This window comes from Cervus elaphus, chromosome 26 (genome assembly GCF_910594005.1).
Source record: "Cervus elaphus chromosome 26, mCerEla1.1, whole genome shotgun sequence".
Taxonomy (NCBI): Eukaryota; Metazoa; Chordata; class Mammalia; order Artiodactyla; family Cervidae; genus Cervus; species Cervus elaphus.
The window spans coordinates 11,620,509-11,638,130 of NC_057840.1; the positions used below are offsets into that span (position 1 = coordinate 11,620,509).

At 39.4% G+C, this 17,622-nt stretch overlaps 1 pseudogene; it reads left to right on the forward strand.

Moving 5' to 3' along the window:
* The first annotated feature begins 6,282 nt into the window (after positions 1-6,282).
* Positions 6,283-7,001, forward strand: LOC122684099 (annotated as a pseudogene).
* Positions 7,002-17,622: the final 10,621 nt, after the last annotated feature.

Genomic DNA, 17,622 nt, shown 5'->3' on the forward strand with positions numbered 1-17,622 from the left:
ATTGGAGGCAGGAGGAGATGCGATGACAGAGGATGGGATGGTTGGATGGCATCACCGACTCAATGGACACGAGTTTGAGCAAACTCTGGGAGTTGGTGATGGACAGGGAGGCCTGGCGTGCTGCGGTCCATGGGGTCACAAAGAATTGGACGCCACTGAGTCACTGAAAACATATAAATATAGTGTGATGAATATATTTATAAATGTTTTAGCAGAGAAAGATTTTAAATATCTATATTTTCCCCTTAAAAACTTAACTATTTCTAGCTTATAAGATACTTTTAGATACTTTAAAATAACCCACAGTTGACTGTGCTTAAATATTTTTTGGGCTTCCCTGGTGGCTCAGATGGTAAAGAATCTGCCTGCAATGCAAGAGACCTGGGTTTGATCCCTGATTTGGGAAGATCCCCTGGAGGAGGGAATGGCTACCCACTCCAGTATTCTTGCCTGGAGAATCCCTACAGACAGAGGTGCCTGGCAGAATATTTAGTCAAAGTGTCTTCAATATTTCATACCTAAATAATCCTGTATTGTGAATAAAGAACAATATTCATGACATACTTTATGATAAAACAAAATAGAATTCAAGCTCTTAAGACTTTTGGCTTAAATGTACCTTAAAACATGCAAGATTCCTTACCTAAATCACAGCTTCTATTTTTTCCACTTCTATTGTTGGCATTTTTTGAACCAAGTGCATGGAAACTGACCAGTACCAGTTAAGTAATGACTATTTGAAGGAGGAATTGAACAAGTGAATGAACAAATGCAAATTACCTTGCCCTATGTCAGACTTCTGGCAAAATCTAGAAACTTCAAAGAATCATTAAACACTAGGAATATGTCTACTTAGCCCACTGTACCTTCATGAAGAATTACCTCAATCATCATAACAAAAGAAAATCTTTCATGTACCGAGTACTCTTCCTAACTGCATGTTATAGAAGAATCTCCCTGTTTGCCTCAACCCTTTTACTTTGTACATATTTCTATATTCTATGTAGCAATTTTGACCCCAATATAATCTGCTTTGAATTATTTCATCACTGCCTTCCAAACTACCCCAATGCTAATTCATATTTTAAAAATCAAATATATGCATTTTTAATGTGAAGAAAATGCTAGAAGTGCTTTTCCGAATTACACAAAGTTTCCACAATTGCATTTACTTTAGTGTGCTTGCCTAATCCTCCATAGTTTTAACCTTCTCTAAGTGATATAATTTTTAAAACTTTGAACTGATATTCTCAAGGAAAATGAACATCTGTCAATACAATCATTAACAGGTATCCTCCTAATTCCATTCAGATGGCATGGTGGTAAAGAATCTGCCTGCCAATGCAGGAGATCCAAGAGACACGAGCTCAATCCCTGGGTCAGGAAGATCCCCTGGAACAGGAAATGGCAACTCAGTCCAGTCTTCTTGCCTGTGAAATTCCATGAACAGAGGGGCCTGGTGGGCTACAGTCCAGGCAGACACAAAGAGTTAGACATGACTGAGCGACTGAGCACACACACACATAAACACAATCAACAACTCATTTAGAGAATACTTCTGCTGACAGTTCTTTTGACAGTTATGCTCTTTTGTTGATTTACTTATAATTGTGCACATGTGCATAAGGCAATGTTAGCTCTTGTTGTGAAGCTAGTTATATTTCACTTCTCAGTCCATTTGCTTCCTTTAGTATCTAGGCAGTAAATATGATGTACTAGGTTTAGTTATTTATACATTTTATTCATAGTGTCTAAATGCATATATACCTTCTAATTAAATGTTTAGTATGTTTATATATTTTTATATATAGTCCATAATGTAACCTAGGATGAGGATTATAATAGTGATGATAAGGATGATGATAGTAGTTTTGTTTTGGAAATTTAGGAAAGCAGGAATCACAGCGTCAAGGAAATAGGGCCGTTCCCTAAATTCACAAATTTTCATGTGTAAAGCAAGTGATTCAACTATATATATACATGTACCTTTTCTGTTTCAAACTCTTTCCCCGTTTACACTGTTACATAATATTGAGCAGCATTCCCTGTGCAGTACGTAGGTCTTCATTCAACATCCGTTTTAAATATAGCAGTGTGTTCCTCACATCTTTTCTTTTTTTTTTTTAATTCTGCATGTAAATGATATCACACAATATTCCTCTTTCTATGTCTGACTTCACTCAGTATGACAATCTCTAGGTTCATCCATGTTGCAAATGACATCACTTCATTCTTTTTAGCAGCTGAATAATATCAGGTTTTAATACTTTTAATGTGTGTGTTATGACTGACATTTTGGATGTTCCAAGGGAAGTGTGCTTTTCTTTTCTGTGCATGCATTCAACACAACTTCATCCAATTTCTGAACTTCTGTGGATGTAGACACATCCAACTTCTGTGGTGCTGGAGAAGACTCTTGAGAGTCCCTTGGACTGCAAGGAGATCCAACCAGTCCATCCTAAACGAGATCAATCCTGGGTGTTCACTGGAAGGACTGATGCTAAAGCTGAAACTCCAATACTTTGGCCACCTCATGTGAAGAGTTGACTCATTGGAAAAGACCCTGATGCTGGGAGGGATTAGGGGAAGGAGGAGAAGGGAACAACAGAGGATGAGATGGCTGGATGGCATCACCGACTCGATGGACATGAGTTTGAGTAAACTCTGAGAGTCGTTGATGGACAGGGAGGCCTGGTGTGCTGAGATTCATGGGGTCGCAAAGAATCGGACATGACTGAGTGACTGAACTGAACTGAACTATGGATGTAGACAGCTGTGAATATAGATACATTTCATAAGCATTTTGCAAGAATTTAATATATCCACAATGTCAATGGGAAAAATAGTAAGAAAGGCCCTGGAATGACCTCTTGATATTTCAAAAAAAAAGAATTGTGTGTCTCTGTAAGTGTGGCTTTCATAATTATGATATTCCACAGCTAGGAATTTGATGACCTGAAAGCAGTTATCAGACACATCTCTTACATTTTAAATAATGTTTCATTTTGTAATCAATTTTGTTGTATAATTCTGGCATGTAAAAACATTGTTAAACCTGCAGGCCTTGAACTTTTCTTATAACTTGGTTCATAACAAGTATGACCCCTTCATCATTACTTGAAATAGTAACCCGAAAATAAAAATGATTTCAAAAGACATTGTTAATAATACCTGTGTCTGTACTGATCTGTACTTATTTTCAATCTATTTTTTGTTTTTAATTTTCATACAGTCCTAATAAGCTCGTACATCTAAAATTTTATCATTAAGATAAAGTCAGCAGAATGTTTTTGAAAGGTCTCTAAAGGAGGAGTAAGTTGTGCTAACTGTCTTTACAAATATCAAGTGACAGTGAAATTCACTCAGTTGTGTCCTACTCTTTGTGTCCCCATACAGTCCATGGAGTTCTCCAGACCAGAATACTAGAGTAGGTAGCCTTTCCCTTCTCCAGGGGATCTTCCCAACCCAGGGATCAAACCCAGGTCTCCCTCATTTCAGGTAGATTCTTTACCAGCTGAGTCACAAGGGAAGCCCAAGAATATTGGAGTGGGTAGCCTATCCCTTCTCCAGCGATTCTTCCTGACCCAGGAATCAAGCCAAGGTCTCCTTCATTGGTGGATTCTTTACCAAATGAGCTATCAGGGAAGCCCAAATAGAAAATACAAGCTAAAAGGGAAAATATTTGAAAGTCACACATTTCAAATAAGAAATAAACAGAAAGATTATGCAAGGAACTCTCAAAATCAACAGGAAGAAAAGAAGCAATCTAACATCAATGTACAAGATTTTTCTTTTTTCCTTCATTGGAGTATCATTGCTATTCACTGTTGTGGTAGTTTTTACTATATAATGAAGTGAATTAGCTATATGTATGCATACACCTCCTCCCTCCAACCCCTGACATCCCATCGTCTAGGTCACCACAGAGCACTGAGTTGAGCTCCCTGTGTTTTATAGCAGGTTCCCACTAGCTCTCTGGCCATCATCAAAACATCTACAAACAAAAACCACTAGAGAAGGTATGGAGAAAAGGGAACCCTCTTGCACTGTTGGTGGGAACTTAAATTGACATAGCCACTGTTCAGACCGGTGTGAAGGTTCCTTAAGAAACTAAAAAAGACCTGCCATTGACCGAAGAATTCCACTACTGGGCATATACCCTGAGAAAACCATAATTCAAAAAGACACATGGACCCCAATGTTCCCTGCAGCACTATTTACAACAGCCAGGACACGGAAGTAGTCTAAATGTCCACTAAATGTACAAAACTCCTAGCTGGAACATAAGTGCCAGATATACCTACTTCTTATCTCTTGGGTGTTCCTGGACAGAAAGGTCAGTTTAATGATTCTTTTTTCCAAGTTGGAAAATCTGAATAAAACTTATGACTACTGGAACTTCCTTGGTGGTGGCCCAGTGGTTAAGTTTCCCTGATTCCACAACAGGGCTCTGGATTTGATCCCTAGTCTGGGAACTACGATCCCACATGCCTTGTGGCCAAACTAAAATAAATAAATGAATAAAAACAGAAATTATATATTTTAAAAAAACTATGACTGTTGCTTTTATAGACATTACATTGAAATACACACTTTTAAAAAATAAATAATCATAAATGAGTGTTGAATTTTGTCAAAGGCTTTCTCTGCATCTATTGAGATAATCATATGGTTTTTATCTTTCAATTTGTTAATGTGGTGTATTACATTGATTGATTTGCGGATATTAAAGAATCCTTGCATTCCTGGGATAAAGCCCACTTGGTCATGGTGTATGATTTTTTTAATATGTTGTTGGATTCTGTTTGCTAGAATTTTGTTAAGGATTTTTGCATGTATGTTCATCAGTGAAATTGGCCTGTAGTTTTCTTTTTTTGTGGCATCTTTGTCTGGTTTTGGAATTAGGGTGATAGTGGCCTCATAGAATGAGTTTGGAAGCTTACCTTCATCTGCAATTTTCTGGAAGAGTTTGAGTAAGATAGGTGTTAGCTCTTCTCTAAATTTTTGGTAGAATTCAGCTGTGAAGCCATCTGGTCCTGGGCTTTTGTTTGCTGGAAGATTTTTGATTACAGTTTCGATTTCCTTGCTTGTGATGGGTCTGTTAAGATCTTCTATTTCTTCCTGGTTCAGTTTTGGAAAGTTATACTTTTCTAAGAATTTGTCCATTTCATCCAAAGATAAAGAACACTACAGCATACTAACACATATATATGGAATTTAGAAAGGTGATAACGATAACCCTATATGCAAAACAGAAAAAGAGACACAGAAATACAGAACAGACTTTTGAACTCTGTGGGAGAATGTGAGGGTGGGATATTTCAAAAGAACAGCATGTATACTATCTATGGTGAAACAGATCACCAGCCCAGGTGGGATGCATGAGACAAGTGCTCGAACCTGGTGCACTGGGAAGACCCAGAGGAATCGGGTGGAGAGGGAGGTGGGAGGGGGGATCGGGATTGGGAATACATGTAAATCCATGGCTGATTCATATCAATGTATAACAAAACCCACTGGAAAAAAAAAATAATAATAATAAAAAAAAAATAAAATAAAATAAAAATAAATAAATAAATAGTATCCCATAATACTCAATGATTAGCTCATTGATTTGGATTTATAGTGAAAGAGCTAAATATTCATAACGTCAAAGACAAACAAGATTTGGAAATACCACTGGAAGATCATCATTTTAAAAATTAACTATCTTTACCCCCAAAACAATTTTAAGTGGCTTACAAAATATTTACAGGAACAATAAAATTAATTTTGAATTGATAATAGTGGAAAACAGAAGAGAGAGGTGAAAAGAGCATGTCAGTGGAAAACATGAAATCATTGTTACAGTGGAACATAATTTTCCATTTGAATTTTTAAGTGTTCAAATGAATAGCAAAATTGCAATCGCCTGTTTTTATAATAAAGCAATAAAATAATATATTGTAGAGAAAACAGAGAGTGAAGTTTTTTTCTTACAGATAGGTTTCATGATAAATAAAAGTATACTCCTGTGTAATTTTAGAGCACCTGGCATTATAAGTTTGGTTTTTATAGGGAAATGAAAAGTAAGAAGACGTATAATCTAGTTTATACACAAAAAACAAGAGTCAATAAAAATGAAATGACAGTGCCTCTGATTGAATCATTCCCACAGATGAAATATGAAGAGATGGAATCAGAAGACAACATGTCCACAGGATATAATTTGCACTACTGGGATTTTTTGATCTTCCATACCTCCAAGGGTTATTATTTGGGGTGTTTACCATCACTTACATCATGGAAATCTGTTATGTGTCCGTCACTCTCCCTAGGATTCTGGTGAACATTTGGACTCAGGACAGAAGGATATCTGTACTGGACTGTGCCACCCAAATGTGCTTCTTCCTTATCCTCAGAGCCACTGAGTGCTTCCTCCTGGCGGTGATGGCCTATGACCGCTGTGTGGCCGTCTGTGACCCTCTGCACTATCCCCTGGTCATGACCCCAAAAGTGAGCATCCAGCTGGCTGTGGGCTCCTCGGTCAGTGGAATCCCAGTGCAGGTAGGGCAAACATGCCAGATCTCTCTGCGTTTCTGTCATTTGAAATAGGTTAACCACTTCTTCTGTGCCATTCCCCCCTCCCCCATTCTGAAGCTGGCCTGCAGACACTTTTGCCCACAGGCTGTCAGTCTATGCAGTAGCTCTGTTGTCTGTTGTTGGACCTTTTATGCTGATCCTTTCCTCTTACAGCAAAATCATTTCCAGTATTCTGAGGTCGCCAACAGCCAGAGGAAGAGCCAAAGCCACGTGTGCCTCTCCTGTTGGTTGTGCTTTCATTCTTTGGATCTGCCATTACCTACTTAAGGCCCAAATCCAGTCATTCTGCAGGAACTGACAAACCCCTCTCTGTGTTCCACACCATAGTGACTCCAATGTTCAATCCCATGATATACAGCCTTTGGAACAAGGATGTGCTTGCAGCACTGAAAAAATTATTACTGAAAAAAGTAGTGTGATGAGTTTATTTTAAAATGCTTTAAATACTGGCCACAGGGTTATCAGAGAAATTTTTTAAAGATGTCTACATTTCCTAGTTTCAAAGTTGACCACCTCTTTTTGTACTATAATTTTCAGTTCAGTTCAGTTGCTCAGTCATATCTGACTCTTTGCGACCCCATGGACTGCAATATGCCAGGCTTCCCTGTCCATCACCAACTCCCGGAGTTTGCTCAAACTCATGTCCATCAAGTCCATGATGCCATCCAACCATCTCCTCCTCTGTCATCCCCTTCTCCTCCGGTCTTCTATCTTCCCCAGCATCAAGGTCTTTTCAAATGAGTCTGTTCTTCGCATCAGGTGGGCAAAGTATTGGAGTTTCAGCTTCAGCATCAGTCCTTCCAATGAACACTCAGGACTGATCTCCTTTAGGATGGACTGGTTGGATCTCCTTGCAGTCCAAGGGACTCTCAGCAGTCTCCAACACCACAGATCAGTGGTAATTATCCCTATATCCCTTCCCTCCCCTCGCCCTCCCCCACTCCAGGTCGTCACCTGAGGCTGGGCCCCCTGCGCTGCACAGCAGCTTCCCACCAGCTATCCGTCTCACGCCTGATCGTGTGTGCATGTTGATGCTACTTTCTCCATTCAGATCCCCCGTGTAAGTCCATTCCCTACATCTGTGTGTCCATTCCTTTCCTACAAATAGGTTCATCAGTATCATTTTTTTTAGATTCCATATATATGTATTACCTAATAAAGAAGATTTTACAAAATCGTGGAACACTGCTGTCCCAGGAGTTCGATCACTGGTTTTTAATCTTCTCTTTACCAGATGTAGAGCAAGTCATTTAGCTACTATTTTTCCTTTCATTCTTTTAAAGAACAAAATTAAAATGAGTATGAAGCTTATTAAAAAGCACATGGCCAGCCATACCATAAATAAAATAAATGTGTTTTATTTTCACAAAATAAACGTGTTTTCTTACACAGGCCTGAATATGATTCTAAAGAAGAAAATACACATTCATGTTTCACAGTGTTTGGTGCTGGTAGATAGTATCTTTTTATAGTGGCTTTTCAGCTGGTGCAGGATGTCTTTTGCGGTAGGAAGTGTTTCTCAGAAATGCAGGTTTTGGTATTTTAATGTGTGTGTTATGACTGAGCACTTCAATGTTTAAACAGTGCTTTCCTCTGCTGTGTATGTATTCAACACAACTTCATCTGATATATGAACTTCTGTGAACTACAGACACACCTCATCTGTGACTACAGACACACCTCATTAGTACTTTGCAAAGATTTAATATACTCATGGTGTCAATGCGAGAGCACTTAAAGAGGTCTTATTTTAAAGAAAAGCATTCCATGCTTCTGTAGGTGTGGATTTCATAATTAAAAATCCTATAGCTAGATATTTGACAGCACTTTTGCACGAATATCTACTATTAAAAAAAAGTGTTTCATTTTATCATCCAGTTTGTTGCTACTCCTATATAATTTTAACATTAAAAAGCATTATTGAACATGCAGGCTTTGCAGATTTTGTTTACAATTTGGCCAACAGAGAATGTGACCCCATCATCATTATTTGAAATAATGGTAAAACCAAACTTGGGAAAACTATTTCCACAGTTTATGATTCAGTTCAATTCAGTTCAGTTGCTCAGTCATGTCTGACTCTTTGCGACCCCATGGACTGCAGCACGCCAGACTTCTCTGCCCATCACCAACTCCCAGAGCTTACTCAAACTCATGTCCATCGAGTCAGTGATGCCATCCAACCATCTCATCCTCTGTCATCCCCTTCTGCTCCTGCCTTAAATCTTTCCCAGCAGCAGGGTCTTTTCAAATTAGTCAACTCTTCGCATCAGGTGGCCAAAGTATTGGAGTTTCAGCTTCAGCATCTGTCCTTCCAATGAATATTCAGGACTGATTTCCTTTAGGATTCACTGGTTTGATCTCCTTGCAGTCCAAGGAATTCTCAAGAGTCTTCTCCAACACCATAGTTCAAAAGCATCAATTCTTTGAGGCTCAGCTTTCTTAATAGTCCAACTCTCATATCCATACATGACCACTGGAAAAACCATAGCCTTGACCAAGATGGATCTTTGTTGGCAAAGTAATGTCTCTGCTTTCTAATATGCTATCTAGGTTGGCCATAACCTTTCTTCCAAGGAGCAAGCATCTTTTAATTTCATGGCTGCAGTCACCATCTGCAGTGATTTTATTTCCCCATCTATTTGCCATGAAGTGATGGGACTGGATGCCATGATGTTAATTTTCTGAATGTTAAGCTTTAAGGCAACATTTTCACTCTCCTCTTTCATTTTCATGGCAGATTCAAGTCAATGTATGGCAAAACCAATACAATGTTGTAAAGTAAAATAAATAAATAATTTAAATTAAAAAAAATTTTTTTAAAAAAAGCTCTATAGTTCTTCACTTTCTGCTATAAGAGTGGTATCATCTGAGTATCTGAGGCTATTGATATTTCTCCCAGCAATCTTGATTTCAGCTTGTGCTTCATCCAGCACAGCATTTCTCATGATGTACCCTGCATATAAGTTAAATAACGTTGGCAACAGAAGATAGCCTTGACATACTCGTTTCCCAATTTGCAACCAGTCTGTTATTCCATGCCCAGGTCTAATTGTTGCTTTTTGTCCTGCATACAGGTTTCTCAGGAGGAAGGTCAGGTGGTCTGGTATTCCCATCTTTTTAAGAATGTTCCACAGTGTGTTTTGATCTGCACAGTCAAAGGCTTTGGCATAGTCAATAAATCATAAGTCGATTTTTTTCTAGAACTCCTTTGCTTTTTCAATGATCCAACGGATGTTGCCAACTTGATCTCTGGTTCCTCTGCCTTTTCTAAATCCAGCTTGAACATCTGGAAGTTTATGGCTCATGTACTCCTGAAGCCTGGCTTGGAGAATTTTGAAGATTACTTTGCTAACGTGTTAGATGAGAGCAATTGTGCAGTAGTTTGAGCAATCTTTACCATTGCCTTTCTTTGGGGTTGGAATGAAAACTGACCTTTTCCAGTCCTGTGGCCACTGCTGAGTTTTCCAAATTTGCTGCTGTATTGAGTGCAGCACTTTCACAGCATCATCTTTCAGGATTTGAAATAGCTCAACTGGAATTCCATAACCTCCACCAGCTTTGTTTGTAGGGATGCTTCCTAAGGCCCACCTGACTTCGCATTCCAGGATGCCTGGCTCTAGGTAAGTGATCACACCATCGTGGTTACCCAGGTCATGAAGGTCTTTTTTGTACAGTTCTTCTGTGTATTCGTGCCACCTTTTCGTCATATGCTCTGCTTCTGGTTAACAATACCCATGTTGGTACTGACCTATAGTTATGTTTCAATCTATCTTTCCTTTGAATGTTCAGCCGATCGTGATAATAAGTTCCTATGACTAAAATTTTATCATTAAGATTAAATTAGTTAAATATTTATAAATAGCCTTTAAGGAAGAATGGGTTGTTCTCTAGTCTGGAAAGGATCACTTTATGGTATTTGAAATATAGCACAATTTTAACAGTATTGTGCATGTATCATCCAAACAACTGTGACATAATGGACATGTTTTAACATTAAATTTTACTGTCATCATCTGTGTGTCCCTGTCTGCAAACTGTATCAATTAGGTGTATGAGAGTGTCTGTGACAAACAAGTAACTCAGGAACGACAAAGACCTCCTGCCAGCATCTGACTGAGATTATTTTTCAACCCACAGGCTGACCATGGCAGTCTAGTTGTCAAAGGTAATTGATTGTTAAATGAGAATAAACAGTCCTCTTTAGACTGGTTCAGGGGAATGGCCGTGTATAATACCATAGAGATGTTTTCATTAATTGATAGCATTTTAAAATATATTCTATAATATTTTAAATTTGTATGCAAATTAAAATGCACTTTTTTTTGTAAATTTTTTGAGAAGTCTGACAAATCCACAGAGTTATGTTACCAAAATCATGATCAAAATACAGAACTGCCTGATCAATCTCCAAAATTCTCATGTTTTGTCTCTTTAGTTAATACCCTACCAATTTACTACCAGCTGACCAGTCCTCTGTCCATATGACTTTTTCAAAATGTCATATAAATGGAATCATAAAGCCTTTTAAGTATGAATTTTCACTTTGCATAAAGCATTTAGCATATTGCTGCCGCATCAATATAGTTTGTTTATTTATATTTCTTGGTAGTGTCTCACACTATGTAATGTACCAGAGCTTGTTTACTCATTCCTTGGGTGAAGAACACGTGGCTGTTTCCAGGATTTCACTGTTAAAACTGCCCTGAATGTTTGATAATAGATTTTTGTGTAAATACAAGTTTTCTTTTCTCTATAAAGTGGGACTTCTGGATAAACGTGTTTCATAAGTGTACAATTAACTTTATAATGAACCACCAACCTTCAGAGAAGCTGTCTCAAATTTCCATTCCTACGAGAAATGTACAGAAGTTCACTTGTTCTAAATCATCACCAGCATTAAGTATTATCTGTGCATTATTTTTGTTGTTGCTTTGCTTTCATTAGATTTTTTTTTAAACTTTAATGTGTCTAGTGATATTTCATTTCTTAATTTTGATTTTCCTGATCAAACTCAGTAATTTCACACTGAGTTTTTCATGGTGTAACTTGTCATCTTTATATCTTCTTTGATGAATTATCTGTTCAAACTGTTTTCTAACATTTTACTTGTGCTGCTTTATTACATAGTTTTAAGATTTTTATATATTTATATGTAAATACAAAAAGTATATATGCAATGCATATGTATTCATATATATTTATATTCACTGACAGGCTTCCTTGGAAGCTCATTGGTCAAGAATCCACCTGCCAAGCAGGATATAAGGGTTCAGTCCTTGGGTGGGGAAGATCCCCTGGAGAAGGAAATGGCCATCCACTCCAGTATTCTTACCTGGGAAATGCCATGGACAGAGGAGCCTGGTGGGCTATAGTCCATGAGGTTGCAAAAGAGTCAGACATGACTTAGGGACTAAACAACAACAGTATTCATTGACAGATTACAAAATGAAAGAAAGCCATTATCCAAAAATTTTACTGTCAGGAATTAAGCTGATAGAACTGCTCAGCTGCACATGTATGCTACGTTTCATGCAAAGAGACTTGTAACAAGAAGTCTGACTCCATATTTGATGCTTGACTGTGGACAGCTTTTAAAGCACACAGTTGAAAACAGTTGAAATGGCCCACTGTAAAACAAAATGGGATCCTCTAAGACTTAAACTCATTATACAAGAACCATTTGAAAGAGAAGGGGAACTTTTTTTAGTAATTAGGGCTAGAAAGCGCCTTCCTCCTCTCGTCTTCCCCATCCTTCTGCACCCACCCCAGCCTCTGCAGGCCGTCCCTGGGGAGCAGACTCTCCAGGCTGTCACGCGCAGCGTGCAGTCAGTGGGGCTGTGTAAGGAGCGAGGCCTGACGAGCCTGCAGACCTGTCCACCCGCGGGCTCACCGCACGCCCCCTCCTTGGGGCTGGCCTTGCACTGCCCCAGCTTCAGGCTGGGGTTCATCTGGGAGAGAATGGCAGTAAGCCGGACTCTCCTGTAGTCGGAGGTGATGGGGGCCCCAGCAGCCCTGGCCTCCCCAGGGAAGCAGGAGGACCTTTGCCTTGCCTCTGGTCAGGCCGTCTGGGCTCAGAGAGTATAGGCTGGTCCAGAGGCAGCGTGTTCCCTTTCCTGGGGTACCAGCTGCAGGGAGCAGGGACGAAGGACTCCTTCCCCCCACTCACCCATCCTCCCACCCGGCACGGAGGAACCGCGCCATGCCCTGCGGCCCTTGGGTTGTGTCCTTGCTTTGTCTTCCACCTTCACCATCCCCTTTCTCCAGATCAAGTTGACTCAGGAAGAGGGGGGATTAGCTCCCAGCATTTCTCCATTTTACAATCCAATTAGGCCGATCCATAAAATGGAAGTAATGAATGACACCATATGATCACAACCTTAATGCCGTAGCCCCAGCTATGAAGGCTCCATAGGCAATAACAATGAAATTACCGACTTCATTCCAATAGCAAATATCAAGTATTTTGTAGCCATAGATTTAGCTAATATATTCTGTTCAGTGCCTATTTTGATTGCCTCTCAGAAGAAGTTTGCTTTCACCTCTACAGGGACACAAGATACTTTATTTGACTGCTCATAAGGTATCTCAGTAGCTCTGCCATCTCATAAAATTTTTTCAAGATATTAACTGCATTCAACTCCTTCTGGAAATATGGATATGACATAGTGTATAAATGGATTCGGGCTTCCCCAGTGGCTCAGCAGTAAAGAGTCTGCCCGCTGAGCTGTGGAGATGCAGGTTCAGTCCCTGGGTCAGGAAGATCCCCTGGGGGAGAGTATGGCAACCCACTCAAGTGTTCTTTCCTAGAGAATCCCGTAGACAGAGGAGTCTGTGAGCTGCAGTCCAGAGCGTCACAAAGAGTCGGACATGTCTGAAGCAACTCAGGACTCCCTCACATAAAGGGATTCATTTGACAGATTCATTTAGGACCATTGGAGGAGGTCATCTGGAGAAGGTGACATCTGGTTGACTGGCAAACTAGATCTGCGTGCTCCTCACCCTCTCCCTTGTCTTTAGAATGTACATTCTGTCCGTCATTCCTATAGTGAGAGATATTTTCAAAGACCACACAAGCAATCTTGAGAGAGCAACTTACTGTTGAGACCATCTGAATAGTATACATGCCTGAAGCTAATTAAGACCTCTATATAAATACTTGAAATTCTGACTGGTGGGTGTTGAGATCTACTTGTATCACAGCCTCCCATGAAAAGCCCTATATGTGAGACTACAAGCAATAATTTGATGCTTATTCTAGAACTTGAGTTCAACTTTAATTCAATTGTATTTTACTGACCTGCTGTAAAATTAATTCAGCTTATTGGGATACCAGGGCTTCTCCAGTGGTTCAGTGATCAAGAATCCACCTACAGTGCAGGAGACCCAGGTTTGGTCACTGGGTCAGCAAGATCACCTGGAGGAGGAAATGGCAACCCACTCCAGTATTCTTGCCTAGAGAATTCTATGGAAAACGGAGCCTGGTGGGTTACAGTCCATGGGGTGGCAAACAGTCGGACATGACTTAGAGACAACAACAAGAATATTTGGATATTGATACCAATATGAGAAGAATCAGGACTTTTTGTTTGATGATGGTTTACTAGAATCTGAGAGTCACAGTTTCCTGCACAGAGAGGAATGTTATCAATTTACCAACTAGTGGGAAAATTTCTTAAAAAAAAAATCTGAAAAGAAAAAGCATATATACTTAGTGAGAAACAGAGTACTAACAATTGGAAATTTCAATTACATAAAAATCTTTAAGAACACTGAAAGCTTATTTTTCAGGACTGACTTAGAAGCATATTAACGAGATTAGATAGCTGTCTCTGGTACCATCTATTGTCTGAAAGATGCAAGAATTCTAGGTTCTACGGTATATGAGAAACACTTTTTAAGTTCATTCCTCTCAAGCAGTGCCATGTGAAAGAGCATTTGCTAAGAAAGTCTGTTTTCTTAAGGCTGGTTAATGGTGAGCATTTAAGTGGAAGTAGCATATATTAAGAAGAGGTGGCAAGAATACACAGAAGAACTGTACAAAAAAGATCTTCATGACCCAGATAATCACAGTGGTGTAATCACAAACCTAGAGACAGACATCCTGGAATGTGAAGTCAAGTGGGCCTTAGAAACCATCACTACGAACAAAGCTTGTGGAGGTGGAGGAATTCCAGTTGAGCTATTTCAAATCCTGAAAGATGATGCTGTGAAAGTGCTACACTCAATATGCCAGCAAATTTGGAAAACTCAGCAGTGGCCACAAGACTGGAAAAGGTCAGTTTTCATTCCAGTCCCAAAGAAAGGCAATGGTAAAGATTGCTCAAACTACCACACAATTGCACTCATCTCACACGCTAGTAAAAAAATGCTCAAAATTCTCCAAGCCAGGCTTCAGCATACGTGAGCCGAGAACTTCCAGATGTTCAAGCTGGTTTTAGAAAAGGCAGAGGAACCAGAGATCAAATTGCCAATATCTGCTGGATCATCAAAAAAGCAAAAGAGTTCCAGAAAAACATTGATTTTTGCTTTATTGACTATGCCAAAGCCTTCAACTGTGTGGAGTACAATAAACTGTGGAAAATTCTCAAAGAGATGGGAATACCAGACCACCTGACCTGCCTCTTGAGAAACCTGTATGCAGGTCAGGAAGCAACAGTTAGAACTGGACATGGAACAACAGACTGGTTCCAAATAGGAAAAGGAGTATTTCAAGGCTGTATCTTGTCACCCTGCTTATTTAACTTCTATGCAGAGTACATCATGAGAAACACTGGGCTGGAAGAAGCACAAGTTGGAATCAAGATTGCCGGGAGAAATATCAATAACCTCAGATATGCAGATGACACCACCCTTATGGCAGAAGTGAAGGTGAAATAAAAAGCCTCTTGATGAAAGTGAAAGAGGAAGTGAAAAAGTTGGCTTAAAGCTCAACATTCAGAAAAGTAAGATCATAGAATCTGGTCCCATCACTTCATGGGAAATAGATGGGGAGACAGTGGAAACAGTGTCAGACTTTATTTTTCTGGTCTCAAAAACCACTGCAGATGGTGATTACAGCCATGAAATTAAAAGATGCTTGCTCCTTAAGGAAAGTTATGACCAACCTAGATAGCATATTAAAAGCAGAGACATTACTTTGCCAACAAAGGTCTGTCTACTCAAGGCTATGGTTTTTCCAGTGGTCATGCATGGACATGAGAGTTGGAATGTGAAGAAAGCTGAGCGCTGAAAAATTGATGCTTTTGAACTATGGTGTTGGAGAAGACTCCTGAGAGTCCCCTGGACTGCAAGGAGATTCAACCAGTCCATCCTAAAGGAGATCAGTCCTGGGTGTTCATTGGAAGGACTGGTGCTGAAGCTGAAACTCCAATACTTTGGCCACCTGATGCAAAGAGTTGACTCATTGGAAAGGACTGTGATGCTGGGAGGGATTGCGGGCAGGAGGAGAAGGGAACAACAGAGGATGAGATGGCTGGATGGCATCACAAACTCGATGGGCACGGGTTTGGGTAGACTCTGGGAGCTGGTGATGGACAGGGAGGCCTGGAGTGCTGCAATTCATGGGGTCACAAAGAGTCAGACACGACTGAGCGACTGAACTGAATTGAACATATATTTTCCTGATGACCTCCTTTACCACATTAGTTGCAACTTCCAAACTAAAGAACCTTAATACAAACCCTTTTGCCCTTTCCACTTTTCATCCAATTCTCTGCTTTTAAAAATTCAATGTATCAATATATCTATTCAATAAGTTGCTAATTTAGATGTATTTTTCAATTCTATTTTATTTTCTAAGGTTTCCAATCATTTGTGGAATGTCTCCCAACTTTTGTCATTTTTTTTTTTTTGAAAATTTTCTCTAGGATATTTTTAGAATCATTTTTAAATTCTTGCTTACTAACTCCAATTTTGGTTCAATGTGCATTCGCTTTTGGCATTTTCCCTCTAGTATGGGCATAAAATCTTTCCTGTTATCATGCTTAGTAATCTGTTTATTACATGCCATACAGACTACAAAGATGTTCTACAGGATTTATCAAATCAATGAAGCTTCCATTATTTTTCTGATGCAGTTAAGAGTGATAAGCTCCATTCAATAGAACACTGATTCTTTTGGTTTTGGCAATATGCACTGTATCTCCAGTTTACCCCTCTTACTAGGGCATAATGACCTAGGATTTTCACATAAGTACTTGAGCTTTCTTAGTCTCTTCAGCACAAAAGGAATATAGAATTGTCTACTCTTGTATTTCAGAGGTTTTTGACATATCTTTAACCCCCCAGTCCAAGCAATTTGAAATTTGGCAAATGCTGTGAAGGGAAGACAGCTCTGTGTTTGTAGCCATGCAGATTTCCAGTTTGGGTACTCTAGTACTGTGTAATTACCAAAAGTTCTGCAAGTTTTTTTTTTTTTTTTCTATCATTGTTTTAGTGAATCTGTCATACAAAACGCACATAAGAACAATCAAGTTGATGATGAAAAACTGTATTTACTAACTGGGATGGTTTTGCCTCCTTTTGATGCTCTCAAGCATAAGACTCTTATTTAAAAGTCCTTCTGGGACTTCCCAGTGGTCCAGTGTTTAAGAGTCTACCTTCCACGGCAGAGGACATGGGGTCAATCCCTGGTCCAGGAAGATAGCCACAGGCCAAAGGGCATCTAAGCCGTGCACCGCAGCTGCTGAACCTGTGATATTAGAGCCCAAGTTCTAGGGCCCGTGGTCTGCAACAGAAAGTAGCCCCTCTCTCTGCAACTACAGAAAGCCCACGAACAGCAAGGAAGACCCTGCACAGCCAAAAGTAAGCAGGTAGGTAGCTAGATAATTTTTAAAAATAAAGTCCTTTCATCTTCTCAGGAAGCACCTACTGATAACATGTTCTATAGTAGCCTTCGCTGGTCTCCCCATTCAGTTCAATAAAAAATATTACATTTCAGTGCTGAGGATATCAAGTAACATTTTTAGGAACTTCCATGTGGTTTTTGAAATAATTTAAATGAGAGCTACATTTTAAAATATATGAATTATTTGAAAG